Raw genomic sequence first — 25,826 nt, 5'->3', positions numbered from 1 at the left:
GCTTTATTACACATAAATTCTTCAGCAACAGCTCTGGTGGACATTCCTCACGCTCCCTCAAAACTTGAAACATCTGTGGCATTGTGTTGTTTGACAACAGCACATTTTAGAGTAACCTTTTATTGTCCTCAGCACAAGGTCCACCTATGTAATGATCATACCGTTTAATCAGCTTCTTGATATGCCACACCTGTCAGGTGGATGTATTTCCTTGGCAAAAGATAGAATGCTCACTAACAAGGATGTAAACAAATGTGTGCACAAAATTTGAGAAAAATAACCACTTTGTGCATATGGAACATTTCTTGGATCTTTATTTCAGCTCATTAAACATGGGACCAGCACTTTACATGTTGTGTTTATATTTTTGTTCAGTGTATATTTGCTTGTGGTTTGTGCCTGCATCATAACTGTGCCAGGATAGAGTGAGTCAGCTAGTGCAGTTGCTCTATAATAGCATGCTCTTCCCACACAGAGTAATGATACAGTGGAGAAATACACAGATGGAACAGACTGCTGAATCACACAGAAAATATACACTGCAGAGAAACAGAAAACATCTCTACACACCTAATGGTACTCATCCAGTAGATGCCTTGCAGTTAAGCCATATGACATAGCCTGTCATTGAACCTCTCTGCACGATCATGTCATTATCATACTGTTCAAACTTCTCAAAATAACATTTGGATTACATTGTTGATTTCTGACTCCTATTTTTTTTTTTTACTGTGTTTTACTACCGGAATGAAGACAGTATTTCGAACTACACTCACAGCATCGATCATGTAAATTCATTATTGATCATTCATTTCTTTACTCCCCACAATTAGATATTGATCATATAAAATACTGCATTATTTAAACAATTAAGCCCAGTAAGAGAAACACTGTAAACAACTACACCTACACACAGAACAGTAATTAGGGTATCTGAGTGCAGGTTAGCTGCACAGGCTTTTATACAGCTGTCATACTTCATAGACATCGCCACCACATAACTATAATTCCTGCAGCTTCTTGTTTGTACAAGCTCAGGGAGCTTGACAGCTACACTGTGGTCTCTTCTTTTTTCTGTGAGTCCTGAATTTATACTACTGGCTACCTTATTGTCACAAAGTGTTCTGAAATAGACTGGGCTGGGCTACCCTGCACTCTGTAAATTCTGTGGGTTCCATGACATTCTGAGCAGAGTATTCAATGTTCCCCCCAATGTCTCAGAACTAAAAGGTTTGTGCCAATGAAATAATAATAAAGAGATTAGTGTTGAAGTAATGAATGACAGTGAACCAACACCCCCCCCAAACTCATAACACTCAACAAGAGCCAAACACATCAACAAACACTAATTGTGTCCTTAATTAAAGTGGTTGATATGACTGTGTGCACACAAGCAATTATCCTGTGGGCAAGCTTGAGTGCGTTTGTGTGCGTGTGTGTTTTTACTATACTTGTGGGGACCAGAAGTCCTCACAAGGATAGTAAAAGACAGTCAATTCTGAAAATTAGAGATATTTTGCTGGTCCCCACAAGGAAAAAGGCTATTTTAGGCTGATGGGTTAGCGTACGGGTTTGAAGTAGGGAAAATAGGATGTTGAATAGGAATCAATAGTTTGCTCTCCACAAGGATAGTAAAACAAAAGTGTGTATGTGTATGACCAAGAGAGAGCGATGACATTTCATTGGCTGCATGTCCGACTTCAGGAACACAGCCAGGGCTATACGCTGACCTTTTTTTTTACAAGGTCATAGCACCTAAATTGAAAAATGTTGGCACACACAAAGAAATTTAGGAGCACGATGACAAATATTTGAGATAATAAAGCTAGAATCCTTCATATTTAGGCGCATATGATTAAAATTGTCACACTGTAGAGCCCTGACAGTCACCCACAGGAAGTCATTAACTGCAGAGGTCCTGGTGGCGAGGGGAAGAATGTTAGGCCAAATGGACCCTACTAAGGTTGACAGATGGGCTGTGTATTTTATGTATGCGGATGGTCATTTGAGGGACCCTAAGTGGGTCTGGCTGGATCCTCATTACCGACTCACACAGCAAACAGAAACCAGGTGCATGACATTGGAACATCATTCTTCCTCCTACACAACCTCAGATTCATCTCAGCTCTGTTAGACGGTTTCCACTTGACCCTATTAAACACGGTACATGTATACTATACCATAATAGGAGTATTGCTGAAGACGTAGTTGGATTGATTTGTCCACATACAAATCTCCAACAAAACAGGAAGTCTATATACACGTTCATGCAATGTTTTGTTGCATGATCAACAGTTCTCTCTTCCTAGTTGGCATCGCAGATTGAAGGGAAGCAGCATAGCTGGTCTTTATTCTATCCCGGGCACAAGCATAGCTATTTTCCCGATAGATGTACAAGACAAACAATATTTCCGAGTGTGCTCACATACTCCCTTAAAAGACCTACTCCAGAAAACAAGACAAAAAGTGGCAATAGTAGTGTTTGCAAAACAAAACATCACAAAATGTCATAACATATGCACAAACTCTTGTTTGGGAAGCATGCAGACACCTTTAGAGGGAAGCAGGGTCAGACAGGGAAGGGATCCTGAGATCTCTGGACAGGGCAATGGGTGTGAGACTACCACAACAAGCACATGTATGACCAGGGTGAATTACAACAGGCCATAGAGATATATGTTATGTGCATTTCAATATCTGTGCAAGACCAACACTGACTGAGCACATGCACATGGTGTAGCCAGACAAGACAGAAACACAGACACATTCCTCATATTCCTACATAACACCACTCTCATTCCTCCCCAGACCCCTGTTGCTGCAAAACCACTACATGCTATCATGTTCACACACAGAAAAAACACTCAGGGTGTTTTTTTACTGCCCTACCAGCCTGGTCAGACTCTTGTGTGTGAGTGTACAGACCACTGAGAGAAAAATACTCCTCCTCTACTTCCTTCTGCGTATCCTTTTCATCATAATTGTTTTTGTTGATCGAATCATCACCTAAATTAGGCCCCCTGATGGTCGTCGAGCCCTTGCACAAAGGGCAGATTGTGTGGCCCTGGCTGGGTACTTCCCACAAGACAGTTTGTAGAGAACAATAAATTGAAGGAGACCATTTATCAAGTGAATATTAGTTCTGGAAACTTCTATGTTTACAAGCAGAACCTTTACTATAACACGGCTTCACTCCAAACTTTGGATGTGGTTGCCCATTTTATCCAGATCCTTTTTCTAGCTATTGAAAATGTCGAAATTTGCGGCCAGTGTAAGGCGGTTTCATCGTTGACAGAGACAGGTTACATTCCCTTGCATGGATGTTAAAACAAGTCAGAAGGATTAGATTGTAGGAGATTAGCTATATAAGAGGGCTATCAGCAAGCAGCAGCAACGAATTAAAGGCAAAGAGAAAATTCGCGAAACACAATGTTTCACTGTAGCGTAAGAAGCGATGCACTTGTAGACTGACAGCGGATACGTTTGAAATTTTAGCGTATTGGTGTATCCATAAACATATTAAACACATACTTGTTCACTGACATGTGTATGTCAACCTGTTTCATAAAAAAAGCCTTTCCCGCGGCTTGAGTAATTAATACCCGTGTTTACCAGGCATTTATCTCGCATTCATTTCAAATATCAAACAAAGCCCAGTTAACAGAGGCTCTCTTTGTCATCATAACGCTGAGCAACTATAAACACTCTGCACGCATCATGGGTCTATCACAGCTGCGTCACCCATGACAATCTGCTGGAAGATTCCACCAACACAAAATAGACAATTTCCTATAAAATAACATCTGACTGTAAATAGCCTGGCCTCTAGTTTATATACTACAGACCGTTGTGTGCTTAAATGGTCTCAAAATGGTGCATCACATGACTTCTTGTAGCCAGGCTATGTAGAAGGCTATGCAAAGAAATCGTGTGAAAATAGAATTAAAGATACACACTTCTTAAATGCACACCGAAATGCCATACTTGGGACACAGGATTGAACTAAAAGATAAACACAAAGTCAACATACATGTCTGCCGCCAGGGTAGGTAGCCTTGTCAGTCACTCCAAATCGTGGAATCCGAATTTCAAATGAAAATGTCAAATCAATAAAAAGGAAACTAATTCCGCGAGTTCGTTAATCGGAAATGGGCTAATTATATAAAAAATGTAAAAGAGACACGCGATGCTGTGACGCTCCCTTGTCATTTGCCCTCCAATTTCTCGATTGTCACTTTCTCCCTCTCCTGCAAGCAAAGCTGAAGGCTTGCTCTTGTCCTTATCTCGGAAGGGGTGTGGACAAACCAATGAGGATGAAAAAGTAGTCCATAAGCAGACCTGGGTCCGTGACTTCTCAGGGGCTTTTTGGAAAAATGGCGAAAACAGGCAACAATATCATACAAGGCGCCACAGTTTTGCGCCTTGTAGCCTACCAACTCCTGTTAAGTGCTCGAGAGTTTATCCGTGGGTGTAACCACAAACAGACCGATACACTCACTCAACTAAGAGGTTCTGGGTATGGCAGCAATGTGCTGGCGAAAGAAAGGAGGGAAGGACACGTGGGATTTTCAGCAGTGTGCGCCTCTTGTGTCTTGTGAGCTGGAAAATAAACTTCTCCCATTTACCCCCTGCGCTTACCCAAATGTGCTTTGGCATGCAAACTGCACTTGGAAGAAGAGGTCTTCATGGGTCCACCCAATACCCGAGAACCGACCCGAGACTTCAGCTAGTCCAGGACAGGTCCAAAATTCAATTTTCCCTCAGGTCCAGGTCTGGTCCTGTTTGTTGTTATTTGATTGTTATCTGGTCTTGGGTCTATGTAACCACAGCTGATAGACCTGAATGGACCCGACCGCGGCTCTGAATAGCCTATAGCATATTTATTTTATGCTAATAAGCGGAATTTATTCACTTAGCCAACATAAATACTTATTCGTTAACCAGAAGCATAACTTGGCTGATGAACATTTTTTGTCACTCGGGTCCAATCAGGTCTGGTCTAGACTTTAGGGTATGGTATGGTGGTCGTCGGGTCCATTTGGGTTTGGGTCTGATTGGCCTCGGGTCCGGGACCCAAGAAGACCTCTACTTGGAAATACACACAGTATATAAAGTTGTTGACAGGGAATGTGTAGTCTTTGCTCAAACTAAGGACCCAGAAACTGATGCCATATCCTAAACTGGTCACATCTCCACAACCGGACCCACAAGGTAAGGTCGGTAGATGTATTCTTTCGCCCACATTTTCTTGACAGTTTATTTCTCACCATAATTTGCTCATATGTATGAATAATTATAGACTGATGAAGCTGCACAGTCCTCCGAGTTGATGTTACTAGGGAGAGAGACTAAGCCTTTGTGATATCTGGAGGAGAACTCTACGAGGGTGATCCTTCCCATGGACCAGGGCATATGATAACTTTAATCTCCACCAAAAAGCAGTTGCTAACAGCTACCATGATGACATTTTACATTTTAGTCATTTAGCAGACACTCTTATCCAGAGCGAATTACAGTAGTGAGTGCATACACTTTGTACATACATTCCACATTCTTATTTTGTACAAAGATCTCTATCAATCTGAGGATGATATTGCCCCAAGAGTCAGATGCTTCAGTGAAGAGAACATCATGTTACTCTGATGCTGACAGTACTTCTCTTCGAACACTACGTCCTCTGAAAATGAAAAGTGTTGTGAAGGCTGTGTGATGGAACATTTTATTTTTGTGCTTTTCTAATAACCAATTTATGTGTTCATGTAAGTGACTGACTGAATGAATCCTCACTATCAGTATCTGCAATTTGGCAATACACCCAGACCCTTGTTTTGAGAATTTAAAACATATCAGTTTCAAGGTCTCAGCGTAGAGAAGAAGCCTCGTGAGGTATTGGTCTGTCACATGCATGACCCAGTATTGGTCGGTCAAATGAATGAAACAAACCTTAATGATTAATTAATTATGCATGATGAATGACCTAAATCAGGCAAATATAAATTGTCGTCATTTTAAGAGATCTAACGGGACTGCCCCATTGGAGCTCCTGATCGACATGTGTACTTGGTGCATTGAGTTGGTTGGAACCTCTCCAGCATGCTGATAGTAAAGGATGATTCATTTAAGATTGACATTGAGTGTCCCTGTGCAGAATTTGCACGACAGCAGCCTGCTTTTCCTATCTTCTCTTTTCCTTGATGCTTGCACTTATTTTCAAATCAAATATAGACTTCAAAGAAAACTAGCTCCATGTACCTTTTGATATACTGCACTGTACACCGAACAGCCTGGTTTCCAGTACAGCCGTGTGCACATCAGATAGATATGTAGTTCAGTCAGGCCGGTCTGAACGAATCGTCACTTTTCATTCATCTAGTAAACTAATATAATTCACATTACTTCCTATCTCACTTATCAGCATACTGTAGCAGGTATTGATATGGTAGCATTTACAATGTTACCTCATAAGCATAGCATGATTCTATGGTAGTGTCTACAATGTTACCTCGTCAGAATAGCAGTTATTTATAGAGTAGTGTTGTAATGTTAACTCATCAGTATAGCGTCACATCTCTCCTCTTTTACTATTTGCAAGCGTGAAAAATGTCATTCACCTATTAACTTCAGGATATTAGTATGACAAACTAAGGCAATTCCACCACAATTGCTGATTAACCTATGGTCTCACTCGTGCTTTCCTTGGCCATGCATCTATGGGAGTATTAATACAGTACCAGTCCAAAGTTTGGACACACCTACTCATTCCTAGGTTTTTCTTTATTTTTACTATTTTCTACATTGAAGAATAATAGTGAAGACATCAAAACTATGGAATAACACATATGGAATCATGTAGTAACTAAAAAAGTGTTTTAAAAAATCTAAATATATTTGAGATTCTTCAAAGTAGCCAACCTTTGCCTTGATGACAGCTTTGCACACTCTTGGCATTCTCTCAACCAGCTTCATGAGGTAGTCACCTTGAATGCATTTCAATTAACAGGTGTGCCTTGTTAAAAGTTCATTTGTGGAATTTATTTCCTTCTTAATGTGTTTGAGCCAATCAGTTGTATTGTGACAAGGTAGGAGTAGTGGTCCTTCTGTGGCTCAGTTGGTAGAGCATGGCGCTTGTAACGCCAGGGTAGTGGGTTCGATTCCCAGGACCACCCATACGTAGAATGTATGCACACATGACTGTAAGTCGCTTTGGATAAAAGCGTCAGCTAAATGGCATATATTATTATTATTATTATTATTAGGAGTAGTATACAGAAGATAGCCCTATTTGGTAAAAGACCAAGTCCATATTATGGCAACTCAATATTATGACAACTCAAATAAGCAAAGAGAAATGACAGTCCATCATGACTTTAAGACATGAAGGTCAGTCAATATTGAACATTTCAAGAATTTTGAAAGTTTCTTCAAGTGCAGTCGCTAAAATCATCAAGCGCTATGATGACACTGGCACTCATGAAGACCGCCTCAGGAAAGGAAGACCCAGAGTTACCTCTGCTGCAGAGGATAAGTTCATTAGAGTTACCAGCCTCAGAAATTGCAGCCCAAATAAATGCTTCTCAGAGTTCAAGTAACAGACACATCCCAACATCAACTGTTCAGAGGACACTGCGTGAATCAGGCCTTCATTGTCGAATTGCTGCAAAGAAACCCCTACTAAAGGACACCAATAAGAAGAAGTGATTTGCTTGGGCCAAGAAACATGTCTGTCCTTTGGTCTGATGAGTCCAAATGTGAGATTTTTGGCTCCAACCGCCGTGTCTTTGTAAGACGCAGAGTAGGTGAACGGATGATCTTCGCATGTGTGCTTCCCACAATGAAGCATGAAGGGGAGGTGTGATGGTGTGGGGTGCTTTGTTGTTGACACAGTCAGTGATTTATTTAGAATTCAAGGCACATTTAATTAACCAGCATGGCTACCACAGCATGTTTTCAGCTATACTCCATCCCATCTGGTTTGCACCTAGTGGGACTATCATTTGTTTCTCAAAAGGAAAATGACCCAACACACCTCCAGTCTGTGTAAGGGTTATTTGGCCAAGGAGAGTGATGCATTAGATGACCTGGCCTCCACAATCACCCGACCTCAACCCATTTGAGATGGTTTGGGATGAGTTGGACCGTAGAGTGAAGGAAAAGTAGCCAACAAGTGCTCAGCATATGTGAGAACTCCTTCAAGACTGTTGGAAAAGACCTTCCACCTCCTCACCACCACCAACTGAAGGTCCGTCATCGGATCTCCATTCTCCCAGTGAGGGGGTTCGATGCCAGCTGCCCAGCATCTGAGGAGCATTCCTCTGAGACGAGGCCTACGCCTAACCCAAACTATCTTTGTCTTTTTCTTTATCTTTGTTGTCATTCAGTTTAGCCTGCAATCAGTTTATTAAACTGATTGCAGAACACTAGTTGAACCAAGATGCTAACAGCACACTCAGTGAAAGCATAGGAAAAGTTTGAGTGTGAAATAATTCCGTCCAGGGAAGAGATTTCTCAGAGCCGGCATCTCCTCCCACCCACACACACACACACACACACACACACACACACACACACACACACACACACACACACACACACACACACACACACACAGAGTTGTCAGAGTAAGTGTATATGACAGTGACAAAAGCCCCCGACCCCTCAAAGACTGCGCTCTCCCAGAAGAGATGAATGACTCCTCTCACAGGCCCTGGGCAGTTGTTAACCTGGCAATCCTGGGTGATGTCATGCATTTGGAAAGTGAGTCTGCATGGCCCTCTCCGTGTGTGATATAGGCCAAGACTGGAAAGAGAGATCAATAGAGGTCTGCCATTCACCACAATGCCCTGCCACCCCTCCACACTCCCTGCACCCTCTATTGAAACCCACCAGCCCATTTATAGTTATCTGAATTGTTCCGTCGCCTTCAATCACCACCACGACCCCTCCAACCCACATCACCCCCCATTTAATCCACCTCAGTGCAATCCCAGCAAACCTATTTTATGTCCAAGGGATTGGACAGCAGGACACAATGCAGTGCTGTGCTGACAATTATTCAGGCAATGTAATGAGATCATGGAGTATTCTGCTGCCTGAGCTAATCTGGTTTTAATAGCCAACCCCGTGTGGTTTATTTTGGGTTAAAATGTTACAAATTATTTCAAGTTAGATATAGTATGATATGACGTTTTTTGAGTCCAAGCCAAGGAAAGTATGTTCAGTCTTAATATGAAGATTCATTTAATATAAGGATTTGTGAATTTGACGTATGCTTTGGTATGTTTTAGTTTATCCTAGTTTATCCTCAATACTCACAAAACTAAACTAATGGTGTTTTCTAATGCAATAAATAGAGCTCTGAACCTTTCACCTACCTGTCAGGGCAAGGAGATTGAGGTTGAAACCTCATAAATATCTTGGAATTTTAATTGATGACGGCCTCTCTTTTAAATTGCATATTCAACAACTTACAAAAAAAAATATTTTAGGAATAAGGCCTATTTTTCTTTTGAAGCCTGAAGGAGGCTAGTATCAGCTATATTTATGCCTTTACTAGACTATGGGGATATTTTATATATCAATGCTTCCACTCAGTGTTTGAGATCAATTGACACTCTTTACCATAGCACTTTGAGATTTATTTTAAACTGCAAAACCCTTACGCACCACTGCACTTTGTATACCAGGGTTGGCTGGCCTTCTCTAGTCACTCATAGGCTCAGTCACTGGAATACTTTATTTACAAAGCCATTTTGGGTTTACTACCTTTTTATTTGGGAATTTTTATTGTTCAGAAATCTGGTGGGTACTCTCTTCGTTCGCTGGACTTTATCCTGCTAACTGTTCCAAGTGTCCAAACTGAATTTGGTAAAAGGGCTTTAATGTACTCTGCGCCATAGTCTTTGAACGCCTTACAAAATTATTTTAAACTGGAAGAACTTGTCCCGATTGGTGTTTTTAAATCACTGATGAAGGATATTGAGGCTGATTCCCTGACCTGCAAATGTTTTTAATTTGCTGTTTTTGATTTTGTTATACTCTTGTGAATTCAATGGTTTTTACTAGATTACTTGTAGTTTTTCATGTTGTCTGTCTGTAATTTTTGTAATGACTTGGTGCTGCCTATCTTGGCCAGGACGCTCTTGAAAAAGAGATTTTAAATTTCACTGAGCCCTTCCTGGTTAAATAAAGATTAAATAAAAAAGTTCCAAATTACATTTTCAAATAGGCATGATAAAGGTACATTGTTTTTATATTGAACATGGTGAGTAACTGAATGAATGGATTTCTGAATGAATGATTCAAGTAAAAGGACAGGAGTATGGATGCGGAACATGAAGGAAAATGTTCATTCATAAATATCTAATATCTTTATCTCTCCCTCTTCCTCCCTCTTTTGGAGTGAAACCACGATGATGTGTTCATTGTGTCCTCCACAAGGGAGCAACCAAAGGACTCACTATAAAAAAAAAAACACACTGTAAAACTAGACTCTGTGACTGTCTGGGCATCATGTTGACAGGTCTTCCAAGCTCCCTTACTGCTGTCTGAACCCCTTAATATGCAGCCCTGCCTCTGGGTCCTGGGGGAGGTGCAGCCCAACCCGGGTTCCATGGCTAGAAGGACTCTTTGATCACCATTTTCTGCTCATCTCTGGCTCCCACCCACAGCCCCTTCTCTCTCTCTCTGGGGTGTCAGTTTAAGTGATCTGCCATGCCTCCCATGCCGCTGAGTGAAAGACGTGCCCTAGTTTCTATTCCACAGGGCCACATGCCTTTTTCTAATCTGGCTGGGCGTGTCAGAGAAAAGCCATGAATCTGAATGTATTTATAAACATGCAAGGCACTCTCTCTCCTACTATCCCAGTTGTGTATTTTCTGTCCCTTTCTCTCTCTCCCTCTCATTTTCCTTTCTCCTGGTTTCCTTTCCTGCCTGGAGAAACAGGGAGAGGAGGAGGAATTAGCATGGCTGGGAGAGAAGTCTGTAGATATGTTACATAAAAACTCAGCGGAGAACAAGCAGAACGATAAATCCATGAAGTGTTCTGAGAAAGAGAGTTCATAGTTATTATGTAAGCCATCCATTTGTATACAGAGACCTTTGAAATGAAGGCCATTTGGAATAACAGAATGTCCATGCAAACGCCCCCCGAAACATGGTGATACACATGAGAAAACAGGCATACTTCGCTACATGCTCTATATGCCACCTGTTTGCTCCAACTGTTCATAATAAAACACACACACACAGTCCCTCTTTCTATATACCCTCTATATCCCACTGATTTGTTGGCTCAGTTGGGAGCTGTCTATCAGGGACCCTCCCTGAGGCATGGGGCTCCCTATTTGGGCCAAGCAGTCCTAGGACCCTTATTCCAGGACTGGAGGAGAATGTGCATGTAGTCTTAGAGAATACTCACTCATGAGAGGACAGGTGTCTGAAGGAATTCAAATGCACACTCTACCCCCACGTTGTCATAGTCTCAGTGGGAACCAACATTTGACCTTCTGGAAAATCTTGGAGACTCATCTGCTTCTGTTTGGCTCTGGCTGTGCGTGATTCTCTAGTGCTCACGTTACATAACTGTACCGTAATCATATCAAGGAGAATAGACTTGCGGAGCATTAACCATCCTGAGAGTCTGCTCTGCCAATGGCAATGTCCTGACCCTAGGAGTCTAAACTGGACTGGGTGTGCAGATAGAGGAGGAGGAGAAAGACAGGAGGAAAAGGAGGACAACAACAATAAAAAAGAGGGGGAATAGGCTTCATCACTCTCTCATTCTCTCCTCTGTGAATAATTCAGGATGTCTAATGAATAAAGGAGCCTCACCCAACTGAAACCGGCCAGAACACCATGCAGGGCTCTACAGACCCTGTGATAAATGGCTGCTGTGGTTACAGATTATGGGTGTTTCATTATATTTTATACTGACGTAGGATCTCTCTCAATTATTAATCACCACACTAATATGATTAACGGACAAGTGAACTCAGTTTGTACACATAGTACAAGTAAAAAGTTTGGACACACCTACTCATTCATCAAAACTATGAAATAACACATATGGAATCATGTAACCCAAAAAGTGATAAACAATCTAAATATATTTTACATTTGAGATTCTTCAAAGTAGCCACGTCCTGACCATAGAGAGCCCTTGGTTCTCTATGGTGTAGTTTGTCAGGGCGTGACTAGGGGGTGTTCTAGCTAAATATTTCTATGTTGGTGTTTAGTATGGTTCACAATTAGAATCAGCTGGTAATCGTTGCCTCTAATTGGGGATCATATTTAGGTAGCCATTTTTCCCACCTCTGTTTGTGGGATATTGTTTGTGCATGTGCACCACTACTTTCACGGTTCGTTATTGGTTTTGTTTAAAGTTTCAACGTAATAAAGATGTGAGACTTCAATCACGCTGCGCCTTGGTCCGCTCATTACGACGATCGTGACATCTGCACACTCCTGGCATTCTCAGTTAGCTTCGTGAGGTAGTCACCTGGAACACATTTCAATTAACAGGAGGAGTGTCTTGTTAAAAGTTAATGTGTGGAATTCATTTCCATAATGCGTTTGAGCCAATCAGTTGTGTTGTGACAAGGTAGGCGTGGTATACAGAAGATAGCCCTATTTGAGACCAAGTCCATATTATGGCAAGAACAGCTCAAATAAACAAAGAGAAACGACAGTCCGTCATTACTTTAAGACATGAAGGTCAGTCAATATGGAACATTTCAAGTACTTTCAAAGTTTATTCAAGTGCAGTTGCAAAAACCATCAAGTGCTATGATGAAACTGGCTCTCATGAGGACCGCCACAGGAAAGGAAGATCCAGAGTTACCTCTGCTGCAGAGGATAAGTTCATTAGAGTTACTGTCACAGGTTCTGTTTTATTTGAGTGTGTCCTTAGGTTACCACTGGAAGGCACCCTTTGTTTTCTAGTTTCCAGGTTACCCTGACTTATTTCTTATTGGTTTCACCTGTGTTTAATTACCTTCTCTGTTCACCAGGTGGCCTGGTTATTTAGGTTTCACAGTTGGCCTGTATTGTTGCTTTGGTCTCATGTTTTGTTAATGTGCTCTTGTGCTGTTTCCTTCTGGATTTACCCCTACCTCTGCTGTGTTTCTCTGCGCCTGGGTTCGAGTTCGTACAAGCAATATTGTCACAGTTATCAGCCTCAGAAATTGCAGCCCAAAAAAATGCTTCTCAGAGTTTAAGGAACGTACACATCTCAACGTCAACTGTTCAGAGGAGAATGCTTGAAATCAGGCCTTCATGGTTGAATTGCTGCAAAGAAACCACAATAGGACACCAATAAGTAGAGACTTGCTTGGGCCAAGAAACATGAGCAAAGGACACTAGACCGGTGGAAATCTGTCCTTTGGTCTGATGAGTCCAAATTTTAGATTTTTGGCTCCAACTGCCGTGTATTTGAGACGCAGAGTTGGTTAACGGATGATCTCCGCATGTGTGCTTCCCACCGTGAAGCATGAAGAGGAGGTGGGATAGTGGGGGGTGCTTTGCTGGTGACACTGATTTATTTAGATTTCAAGGCACACTTAACCAGCATGACTACCACATGTAACGGCGTTCGTCTGTTGAAGGAGAAGCGGACCAAAATGCAGCGTGGTGGTTACTCATGTTCTTTAATAAAGGTGAACGAGACATGAAATAACTTGTAATATACAAAAACAACAAACGGAACGAGAAAACCTATACAGCCTGTCTGGTGAACAACTACACAGAGACAGGAACAATCACCCACGAAAACACTCACAGAATATTGCTGCCTAAATATGGTTCCCAATCAGAGACAACGAGAATCACCTGACTCTGATTGAGAACCGCCTCAGGCAGCCATAGAACAAAAAACACACCACAATAACCCATGTCACACCCTGGCCTGACCAAATATATAAAGAAAACACAAAATACTAAGGCGTGACACCACAGTATTCTGCAGCAATACGCCATCCCATCTGATTTGCGCCTAGCGGGACTATCATTTGTTTTTCAACAGGACAATGACCCAACACACCTCCAGTCTGTGTAAGGGCTATTTGACCAAGAAGGAGAGTGATGGAGTGCTGCATCAGATGACCTGGCCTCCACAATCACCCGACCTCAACCCAATTGAGATGGTTTGGGATGAGTTGGACCGTAGAGTGAAGGAATAGCATCCGACAAGTGCTCAGCATATGTGGGAACTCCTTCAAGAATGTTGGAAAACCATTCCAGGTGAAGCTGGTTAAGAGAATTCCAAGAGTGTGCAAAGCTGTCATCAAGGCAAAGGGTGGCTACTTTGAAGAATATATTTTGATTTGTTTAACACTTTTTTGGTTACTACATGTTATTTCATAGTTTTGATATCTTCACTGTCATTCTACAATGTAGGAAATAGTAAAACTAAAGAAAAACCCTTGAATGAGGAGGTGTGTCCAAACTTATAAATGGTACTATACATGAATAGACAACGTAATTGAAAGAAATAAAGCTGATCATCAGCAGATCCAGTAAACTGGTCTTTCATGGTAATCATTTAGGAGTATAAGCCAATGGGTTGACCATCTCCTAAAGCAGCACACAAACACAGAAACACACATATGGAGAGAATTAGCTGTCCCTGAGCTGTACAGCCTTAATACATGTTTATCCACTTATAAGAACAGAAAATCAAAGACTCTCTATGACACTTTGTAAAACGGGGGTAGAATGCAGGAATTCCAAAACATTTAAAGAAACACAGAGACAGTATTTACATGTTTGTTTACTGTGTAAAGTTTGGTTCTCTCTTCATGGGGGCCATATTTTACCACAGAAATACCTCACTAAAAGCCTGGAGCTGCAGATCACTTGCTGTCAGCAGGCATCTAAAACATGTGCATTGTCAATGAATTTGATAAACACATTGGCAAAGGAAAGTAGTATGATTGGTAGATCGGAAGGAATGGTTCCTCCCCAAACCCAGCACATCAACACTCCCTTTTCCTTCATTTTCCCTCTTGATCCTCCTGAGGCCAACTGCTTGACATGTATACAGTACCTTGGGCTGACTCATAATGGAGGATGACCACTTTGTTACAAATGACTGTAGGTCATTTGTAACAATCTGTCGCTTTACATTGACATACAGCAGGGGGCTTTCTCCCCGATTTTGACAGTTGCTCTAGGGCAGCTGGCTGAATGTGGCTAGTGGCAGCCTGGAGGATCTCCACAAGATGACCCTAGTCACCCTTTACACTTCCAACTCATGCTTCGGGTACAGAATCCCCCTGCCCCACTACCCTGGCAAATCTATTTCCCATCCCCAAATTCCTCCGCTCTCCTGACCTGAACCCATTAGAGTAGGGTGGGACCACGTTGGTTCAGGGCCGATCTCCTGATTACCACTATCTCCAAGCCATGCATCTCTGCGGTAGGAGGTGGAATAGATGGCATCTCATCTACGTAGGCCTTGATGAAGGGGTAGGCGCATGTATTCACTCTCTGAGCATATGGTCACCTCAATCCACCTCTTATGATTGTGGGTAAAATGCTAATGATGTATTCCTGTGTGGACCTGTCATTCTGAGGGAGTTTTTGTCAGTGGTCCACCACTGAGGGGCCTGGTCAGTGGTGCTTGGCCTGGGTACTGTCCAGTCTGACCTCTTCAATGGTGCTGGGCCTGAGAAGAGAAGCATGGAGCTGCTCCAGAGCCCTGAGGTAATTAAATGCCAGCTAAGGGCCTCTCCCTGAAGCTCCAATTTAAAGATCCCATTCAAGCCACTGAAGAGTGCTGAGTGTCAGTTACACTGAGGGGAGAGAAAGAAAGAGAGAAAGAAGAGAGGTAGACAGAGAAAAGATGGGGTCAAAGATGCCTAAACCAATGGAGGCTTCTGAGGGGAGGCTCATAATAAAGGCTGGAATGGAGAAAATGGAATGGCATCAACCCATGTGTTTTGATGTATTTGATACCATTCCACTAATTCCACTCCAGCCGTTACCATGTGCTCGTCCTCCCCAATTAAGGTGCCACCAACCTCCTGTGGCCTAAACATGCTCCAGGTTTCCATTCCAGCAAACACAACCAGCGATGAGATCATTGCTCAGAGTTTCTTTTACCTCAGCTGACCATCTAATCAAAACACAAACCATTCAGTGGAGACAAAGAAACCTTCATGCATTTGTAGAAAAGCATCCAATTTAATTCCACCTTCCTCCCTTTAGAGACTCACCCTGTGTCTGTGTGGCTAGTTCATCTGCACAGAGGCTGTGATATATATTTTTTTTCTGCAGCACATGGCCCTGTGAAAGGGTCAGAAATAACTCCTGATAATGTAGTTGTGGCCAGTAAACAACTGTAAATAAGGAAGACTCCACAAAGAGGCTATTGGTGTTTTTGCTCGTTTCCTGCTCATTCTGACCCATCTAGAGCACTTATTCAGACTCATATGTTGTTTATAATGTTGGCAGACTGCGCCAGTAAGGAAGGAAACTGTCCAAGCAAGTTATAGATACAGTATGTTTCTTTCGTCACAAAGGCACATAGAGTAATTCCTGACTGAACAGAGTTACCACTTCCACATTTCTCAAATATACCAGGCATGGTTGGGATACTCTTCAGGGATACCATTAATTTGTTTATTTATTTATTTTACCTTTATTTAACCAGGCATGTCAGTTAAGAACAAATTCTTATTTTCAATGACGGCCTAGGAACAGTGGGTTAACTGCCTGTTCAGGGGCAGAACAACAGCTTTGTACCTTGTCAGCTCGGGGGTTTGAACTCGTAACCTTCCGGTTACTAGTCCAACGCTCTAACCACTAGGCTAACCTGCCATATGTTATTTGCACTGAGTGTACAAAACATTAGGAACATTTTCCTAATATTGAGTTGTTCCCCCCTTTTCCCTCAGAACTGCCTCAATTCTTCAGGGCATAAGGTGTCGAAATCTTTCCACAGGGATGCCGGCCCATGTTGGATCCAATGCTTCACATAGTTGTGTCAAGTTGGATGGATGTCCTTTGGGTGGTGAACCATTCTTCATACTATAGACATGGGAAGTTGTTGAGTGTGAAAAACCCAACAATGTTGCAGTTTTTGACACACTCAAACCTGTGCGCCTGGCACCTACTACCATACCCCGTTCAAAGGCACTTCAATCTTTTGTCTTGCCCATTCACCCTCTGAATGGCACACATACACAATCCATGTCTCAATTCTCTCAAGCCTTAAACATCCTTCTTTAACATGTCTCCTCCCCTTCATCTACACTGATTTAACAGGTGACACGAATAAGGGTTAACAGCTTTCACCTGGATTCACCTAGTCAGTCTATACTGGCGGAAAGAGCAGGTGTACCTAATGTTTTGTACACTCAGTATATAAGGTTTATCTTCTGTCAACCATCTGTCCGTGTCTAATTTGTTGCTGTTAATGTGTTCTTTAATGTGAGTCATGTGTATTTGTTCTACTGTAGGTACAAACAGAACGGCCCTCTCCTCTCTCGCCTCTTAAACATATAAATAATGTGTGTGATCTTTGCTCTGCTGAGAGGGCTGGAGTGGCACCCACACACAGCTCGCTGATGAGGCCTGATAATTACCTCCATACTCTCTGATGCAGGACCAGGATGGGGGAAAGAGGTCAAGTAGGAAAAGAGAGACAGCTAACATCATCTACAGCTGGAGCACAGACATTTAAAAGCAATACTACATACTCCTTTGAATGTGATTTAGGCGACTGTATAATTAAGAATTGGGTGAAGCGATGTACATGATTAAACATGATGTATGTAAACATGCTATGTTATTACATTGGTATGTTGATGGAGAAAAAACAGTCGGAAAGGGAACGGGGGATACCTAGTCAGTTGCACAACAGAGTGTATTCAACCTGAAATGTGTTTTGCTCATTTAACCCAAACCCTTTGAATCAGAGAGGTGCGGGGGGCGGCCTTAAACAACATCCACATTATCAGTAGTAATCATGTACTCAACAGCTTCTTGATTGTTCCAGAAAAGGAATGTGTCTGTTAATAATTTTCACCAAAACTCAAAGAGAGACAGGTCAACGCAGTTAACAGAAACTGTATCCTTGTTAAACACTGCCCTCCTATGGATGGAGAGTGGTACTGTGACACTATTCAGAGAACGCTGTGATGGTGATTTTCTGGTTTCACTGGATTTACAGGTTACCAGGGGTCTCTCTTTGGGAACAGATAGAATGGACGCTATGAAATGTAATTTGTCCAACATTTGCTGACCCTTTATCATTGATCTAATGTATATGATTATGTCATGCCAATGAGCTTCACTTGCTCTGTGTTACAGTAAAATGTTGATAGTCAATAGTCAACACAAAACATCAATAGTCACTACAGAGTTTACTGCAGCCAGTAAAATGGATCCATAGGAATAATGGAAGGTTGGTTTAGGCTGTTCTCTGACCCTATCCCCCCCTGCTCAGTACCAGAGTAGAACAACGACACTGGGCTGCGGCTTCACTGCATGTTGACACATACTGTGGGAAAACAATAATACAAACAATCATACTGAGGGTAAGAGAGACACACAGGATACTAAACTGGATTCCCATAGGTTGATGACTGACCTATATTCACAACGGCGCCAATCACCAGTCATTCACTACTCGTCCACTGTAGATGTATGCACCACAAATGAACTCTGACATTACACACTATTAGCAAGGTTAGCGGAGTTCATCTTGTGCAACCCTGATATATAAGCAAACGAGGTACGGAAATAATTTTGATAATATATAAAAAAATATGTTAGTTACTTATATTAACATTCTTAGTCAGTTGTTTTGCTTCTTTAACAAAGCATTGACACATAAGTCAGTTGGCATCCTGGGCAGAGGCAGATGTTATGGTGTGCAATGATTGGTTCATATAATAAACTAGCCTACAACCCTGTTACTGAGAAAAATACTGTACATCCCTTAAATCAACTGTGAGCCTGGACAAGAGCATATCCACTGTAAATGAATAAAGAGATTTTAAAAGGGTTCCTTGTCTGTCTGAGTCTGTCTGAGTAGACTCAGAGTGCTTTAAAGATTTTTTTTTTTAAAGGCCTCCCAAACAATAAATGTTACCCGGGGATAGAATTGTATCAATGTTATAATCAGTGGTTAAATTGAGCTGGAGCTACATGGAGCCAAGCTCTTGCACCTTGGGTTAATGATAGAGACAGGCAAACCCACCCCTTACAGGTCCAATGAGGAAAGTAGGATAAAAAGTGGAATAAAAGTACTATAAACCAGGGTAAGTGTTTCATCTCTAAGTGTACTGTAGTACTAATCTAGTAGTCTCGGAAACATTGGTAACATTGTGGGAGGAAAACCGTATGTCTAGAGAGACTACCGAGTTAGGATTAGGGTTTCATGCTGTAAATGCTATGTAATCCGAATCTAGGGTTAGGGTTTCAGCTGTAACTTCAATGTATTTAAACAAATATTATTCATTATTAACCCATCCACCGCCACGCCACCCCTCTTCGGAGGAGAGGGGTGTTTTTGTTGTTGTTGTTTTTTACAGCTTTTCTGCGACATTTACAGTACATACATTTTACAAAGACATTTTACACAGACATTTTGCATACACATTTTACATACATGCTACTTTTATAAAAAGCAATTACAAAAAAATGATTCATTACCAAACATAAGCTCTTTAATTCCGTTTGGTTACCATGTGCCATATATTTTCCAATTGTGCTGTGATGTTTTACATAGATTTTGAACCTTTCTAATCATATATAGTATCCACAGATAGTGAGCTAAAGATGAAAAGCTTTCCTACGAGTATTATTATATAATGCTTGATTACCAACAACGACAAGACAGCCTACAGGGAGGAGATGAGGGCACACTCGGAGTGTGATGTCAGGAAAACAACCTCTCACTCAATGTCAACAAAACAAAGGAGGTAATTGTGGACTTCAGGAAACAGCAGAGGGAGCACCCCCTTATCCACATCGATGGGACAGCAGTGGAGAAGGTGGAAAGTTCTAAGTTCCTCAGCGTACACATCAGACAAACTGAAATGGTCCACCCACACAGACAGCATGGTGAAGAAGGTGCAACAGCGCCTCTTCAACCTCAGGAGGCTGAAGAAATTTGGCTTGTCACCCAGAACCCTGATAAACTTTTAAAGATGCACAATCGAGAGCATCCTGTCAGGCTGTATCGCCGCCTGGTACGGCAATTGTGCCGCACTCAACCGCAAGGCACCTACACCACCCGATGTCACAGGAAGGCCAAAAAGATCATCAAGGACATCAACCACCCGAGCCACTGCCTGTTCAGGTCAGTATAGGTGCATATTCTCATTCACCCCATTAGATTAGGTTGTTGTTGGGGAATTGCTAGATTACTTGTTAGATATTACTGCACTGTCGGAACTAGAAGCACTAGCATTTCACTTCACTCGCATTAACATCTGCTAACCATGTGTATGTGACAAATACAATTTGATTTGATATTATTTATTGACTATGACTTTCCAAGTCGCCTGACATTTCTATTTATAAGGTTCATTTTAAGAGAATGTTATGGTTTTTGTTGAGAATGTTATGGTTGCCGGAGGAGATCGCTGCTGTTTTACGGACTCCTAACCAATTGTGCTATTGTGCGTGTTTTTTTGCTTGATTTGTAACTTATTTTATACATAATGTTTCTGCCACCGTCTCTTATGACTGAAAAGAGCTTCTAGATATCAGGACAGCGATTACTAACCTCGTACTGGTCAAAGATTTTTTATTTAACGAGTCGGGCGCAAAGGATTTACTTCAGACACCCGACAAGGCCCACATCCCTGTGATTCGCATGACAAAGAGACAGAGATATCGGGGACGTAGGTCGGGGTGCCTTGTAAGTAGCCGACGGTGAGTGAGTAATCTGCCTCTACCATCAGTCCTATTAGCTAACATGGAATCATTGGATAACAAAATAGACAAGCTATGATCACGAATATCCAACCAACGGGACATTAAAAACTGTAGTATCTTATGTTTCACCTCGTCGTGCCTGAACGACGACATGAATAACATACAGATGGCGGAGTTTACGCTGCATCTGCAAGATAGAACAGCTGCCTCCAGTTAAACAAATCAAATCAAATCAGGGGGTGGTGGTTTGTGTATGTTTGTAAACAACAGCTGGTGCACAAAATCTAATATCAAGGAAGTCTCGAGGTTTTGCTCACCTGAGGTAGAGTATCTTATGATGAGCTGTAGACCACACTATTTACCAAGAGAGTTTATCTATATTTTTCATAGCTGTCTAATTACCACCACAAACCAATGCTAGTACTAAAACTGACACAATGAGCTGTATAAGGCCATAAACAAACAATAAAATTCTCATCCAGAGGTGGCACTCCTAGTGGCCGAGGACTTTAATGCAGGGAAACTTAAATCCATTTTACCTAATTTCTACCAGCATGTTAAATGTACAATCAGAGGGAAAAAAACTCTATACCACCTTTACTCCGCACACAGAGACACATACAAAGCTCTCCCACGCCCTACATTTGGCAAATCTGACCATAATTCTATCCTCCTTATTCCTGCTTACAAGCAGACTAGAATATGTTCCGGGATTCTTCCGATGGCATTGAGGAGTACACCATATCAGTCACTGGCTTCATCAATAAGTGTATCGATGACGTCGCCCCCACAATGACTGTACGTACATACCCCAACCAGAAGCCATGGATTACAGGCAATATCGCCACTGAGCTAAAGGGTAGAGCTGCAACTTTCAAGGACGGTTATTTTTTTGTTTAATTTATTTCACCTTTATTTATCCAGGTGGGCCAGATGAGAACAAGTTCTCATTTGCAACTGCGACTTGGCCAAGATAAAGCATAGCAATTCAACACATACAACAACACAGAGTTACACATGGAATAAACAAAACATAGTCAACAATAATACAGTAGAAAAAATAAAACAAAAAGTCTATATACAGTGAGTGCAAATGAGGTAAGATAAGGGAGTTAAGACAATAAATAGGCCATGGTGGAGAAGTAATTACAATATAGCAATTAAACACTGGAATGGTAGATGTACAGAAGATGAATGTGCAAGTAGAGATACTGGGGTGCAAAGGAGCAAGAAAAATAAATAAATACTGTATGGGGATGAGGTAGGTAGATAGATTGGCTGTTTACCAATGGGCTATGTACAGGTGCAGTGATCTGTGAGCTGCTTTGACAGCTGGTGCTTAAAGCTAGTGAGGGAGATATGAGTCTCCAGCTTCAGAGATTTTTGCAGTTCGTCCCAGTCATTGGCAGCAGAGAACTAGAAGGAAAGACAACCAAAGGAGGAATTGGCTTTGGGGGTGACCAGTGAGATATAGCTGCTGGAACGAGTGCTACGAGTGGGTGCTGCTATGGTGACCAGTGAGCTGAGATAAGGCGGGGATTTACCTAGCAGAGACTTGTAGATAACCTGGGTTTGGCGACGAGTATGTAGCGAGGGCCAACCAACGAGAGCGTACAGGTCACAATGGTGGGTAGTGTATGGGGCTTTGGTGACAAAACGGATGGCACGGTGATAGACTGCATCCAGTTTGTTGAGTAGAGTGTTGGAGGCTATTTTATAGATTGCATCACCGAAGTCGAGGATCGGTAGGATGGTCAGTTTTACGAGGATATGTTTGACAGTATGAGTGAAGGATTATAAGAAATCCTGCTTTGCCCTCCGACGAACCATCAAACGGACGACTGTGTGATCACGCTCTCCGTAGCCGATGTGAGTAAGACCTTTAAACAGGTCAACATTCACAAGACGGATTACCAGGACGTGTACTCCGAGCATGCACTGAAGAACTGGCAAGTGTCTTCACTGACATTTTCAACCTGTCCCTGACTGAGTCTGAAATACCAACATGTTTCAAGCAGACCCCCATAGTCCCTGTACCCAAGAACACTAAGGTAATCTGCCCAAATGACTACCGACCCGTAGCACTCAACTTCTATAGCCATGAAGTGCTTTGAAAGGCTGGTCATGGCTCACATCATCACCATTATCTCAGAACCCCTTGACCCACTCCAATGTGATTATGCAATCACTATTGCACTCCACACTTCCCTTTCCCACCTGGACAAAAGGAACACCTATGTGAGAATGCTGTTCATTGACTACAGCTCAGCATTCAACACCATAGTGCCCTCAAAGCTCATCACTAAGATAAGGACCCTGGGACTAAACACCTCCCTCTACAACTGGATCCTGGACTTTCTGAAGGGCCGCCCCCAGGTGGAATTTTTATTTATTTATTTAACCTTTATTTAACCAGGTAAAACCCATTGAGGTTAAAAACTTATTTTGCAAGGGTGATCTGGCAAGAAGGCAAAACAGGGAAATACCAGGTCAGTAAAGAACAGAGATACAAAGGGATTTGTCCCATCAGTGGTCCTTCTGTAGCTCAGTTGGTAGAGCATGGCGCTTGGTAGGAGCTTGGTAGAGCATGGCGCTTGTAACGCCAGGGTAGTGGGTTCGATTCCCGGGACCACCCATACGTAGAATGTATGCACACATGACTGTAAGTCGCTTTGGATAAAAGCGTCTGCTAAATGGCATATTATTATTATTATTTTACCAGCGTGTCCATAAAACAATACAGAAAAATACAGAATACACACAAAAGACAAAGTGTCACAAGTTAAAGATACAATTGAAGAATAGAACCAACTGCAGTTTTCACAAGCGGTGTTGTTGATCAGAGTCTTAAAAACAGGCAAAGACACTAACTCCCCTAACTTTACAATCTTCTGAAGCATGTTCCAGGATGAAGGGGCATTATGGGAAATATGTTTCCCCATCTCAGTTCTAGCCTTGGGAACAGACAAGGACAGCAGCGACTGAATGAAGACTGTATTGAGTGACTGATCAGGTCAGTAAAGAACAGAGATACAAAGGGATTTGTCCCATCAATGCTTTGTACACAAAAGTGTACCCATGCTTTAGCCTCCTGGTGGAGAGAGAGGTCCATTACACTATAGCATACAAATCACAGTTAGGGGTACAGGACCTCTCCATTACACTATCTAGCATTTGTAATGAATCTTAAAGCACCATGACACACTGTGTCCAGAGTTTTCAAGGTACTTGCTGAGGCATATAGACAATATCACCATAATCCAGCACTGGTTAAAAAAGGTGCTTTGAACAAGATCTTTTCTGACTAACATTGAAAAGCAACATTTGTTCCTGTAATAGAAACCCAATTTCAACTTCAGTTTCTTGGTCAAGGTATCAATGTGCTGTTTAAAATTGGACTTTTCATCTAACCAAATCCCAAGATACTTATAGGAGGTGACCCTATCAAGTTGCTGGCCTGTTATAGTTCAAATCTGAAAGGGACTCCATCTGTTAACTTTCAGGAAAGAGAAAACCATACACTTTGTTTTTCTTTCATTAAGCACAAGTTTCAATTAGAAAAGCTGCCTTTGAATAACAAAGGCCAACTGTAAGTCCTGAAAAGCCTTCTCAATATTAGACATGCTAGAATAAATAATTGTGTCATCAGCATACAGATGGAGATTTGCAGAGTCAACAGGCTTCCCTATATAATTTATATACAGTGTAAAAAGGATCGGACCTAAAATTGAGCCCTGGGGAACTCCTGTTGTAACTCCTGTCATTCCCTCCTGAGTTGCACACTGTGTTCTGTCAGAAAGGTAGTTTTGGAACCAATCCAATGCATCAACACTTAAACCAACCTTTTTTTATAGTCTATACAGCAGGGTATGGTCAACAGTGTCGAAGACCTTTGATAAGTCAATAAAAAACTGAAACAGTGATTTTTCTTGTCCTGAGCATCTAGAATATCACCTACAACCTTACTTACAGCAGTAAATGTACTATGCTTGGCTCTAAAGCCTGACTGGAATTGAGATAAAACTGAGTTATTATAAAGAAAGTCTTTGACATGTGAGTTCACCAGATTTTCCAGAACATTTGCCAGTGCAGACCGTTTAGATATGGGACATGGGATATGGGATAGTTGGGACGGATCTGGGACGGATCTCCACCTTAATGTAAAGACATGACATAGGGTGCTTTCCAGACTTTTGGAATGGTATTACTCGCCAATGAAATATTTAATATATGAGTGAGAGGGGCAGCAATGATCTCTGCCCTAATGTTTTGAAAATGTGGGTTTAATTCATCCAGGCCAGCTGCTTTCTTAATATCAATTAGAGTTTAGTTTCTTTACAACTTCTGAGAGCTCGACCTCTGTAAAATTAAATAAATGAACCGTAGGCCGGCGTGTGACAGTTTCCTTCACAGCCTCATTTGAGATGTTTGGAAGGAGTTCATTATCTAATAAATGCTCAGCTTTAGCAAAATGCTCGTTAAACATGTCAAGCAGTTTATTCTTGTCAGTCATCCATTGAATTTGAGGTAACTTTCTACGGAAGACCAGAGGAGTTTGTGTTAGCATTCATGGATTTCCATAATTTCGTTGGGTTATTGAGGTTTGCGTTGGTAGATACATAATAGAAGCTAGATTTACATTTCTGTATTATCACGGTGCACTTATTTCTCAGTGCCCTGAATACTGTAACTGGCATTCAGTCTGGGAATTACCCTTTCTGGCTTTGGCCCATTGTGTATTTCGTTTATGGATCCAATCAGATAATTCCCCTGTAAACCAGGGATTGTCTCTGACTCTTACCAGGTACTTTTTGAGAGGGTTGTGTTTATCACAGATAGTAGAAAACATTGAATGAAAATAGGAGAATGCCTCTCCGATATCTGGAATAATTGTGATCCTATCCCAGTTGCATGCATAAAGTTCATGCAGGAATGCCTGC

The 25,826-nt window shown here is 41.7% G+C and overlaps 1 protein-coding gene across 3 annotated transcripts in view; it reads right to left on the bottom strand.

Annotated features, from left to right (window-relative positions):
• The window catches only part of ripor1 (RHO family interacting cell polarization regulator 1), a 133,125-nt gene that overhangs the window by 89,152 nt on the left and 18,147 nt on the right, over positions 1-25,826 (bottom strand). The window contains exon 1 of one of the 3 annotated variants that reach the window (XM_052474969.1): positions 4,031-4,532. The exons of the other annotated variants lie outside the window; for them this stretch is intronic. The gene's annotated coding sequence lies outside the window, so the exon portion shown is untranslated. Of the gene's footprint in view, positions 1-4,030; positions 4,533-25,826 lie in introns of those variants that run through there. 3 annotated transcript variants of the gene reach the window in all.

The sequence above is a fragment of the Oncorhynchus keta genome, chromosome 22 (assembly GCF_023373465.1).
Source record: "Oncorhynchus keta strain PuntledgeMale-10-30-2019 chromosome 22, Oket_V2, whole genome shotgun sequence".
Lineage (NCBI taxonomy): Eukaryota > Metazoa > Chordata > Actinopteri > Salmoniformes > Salmonidae > Oncorhynchus > Oncorhynchus keta.
The sequence above is the reverse complement of the archived record's forward strand: the minus strand, read 5'-3'. Positions and strand labels throughout refer to the sequence as shown.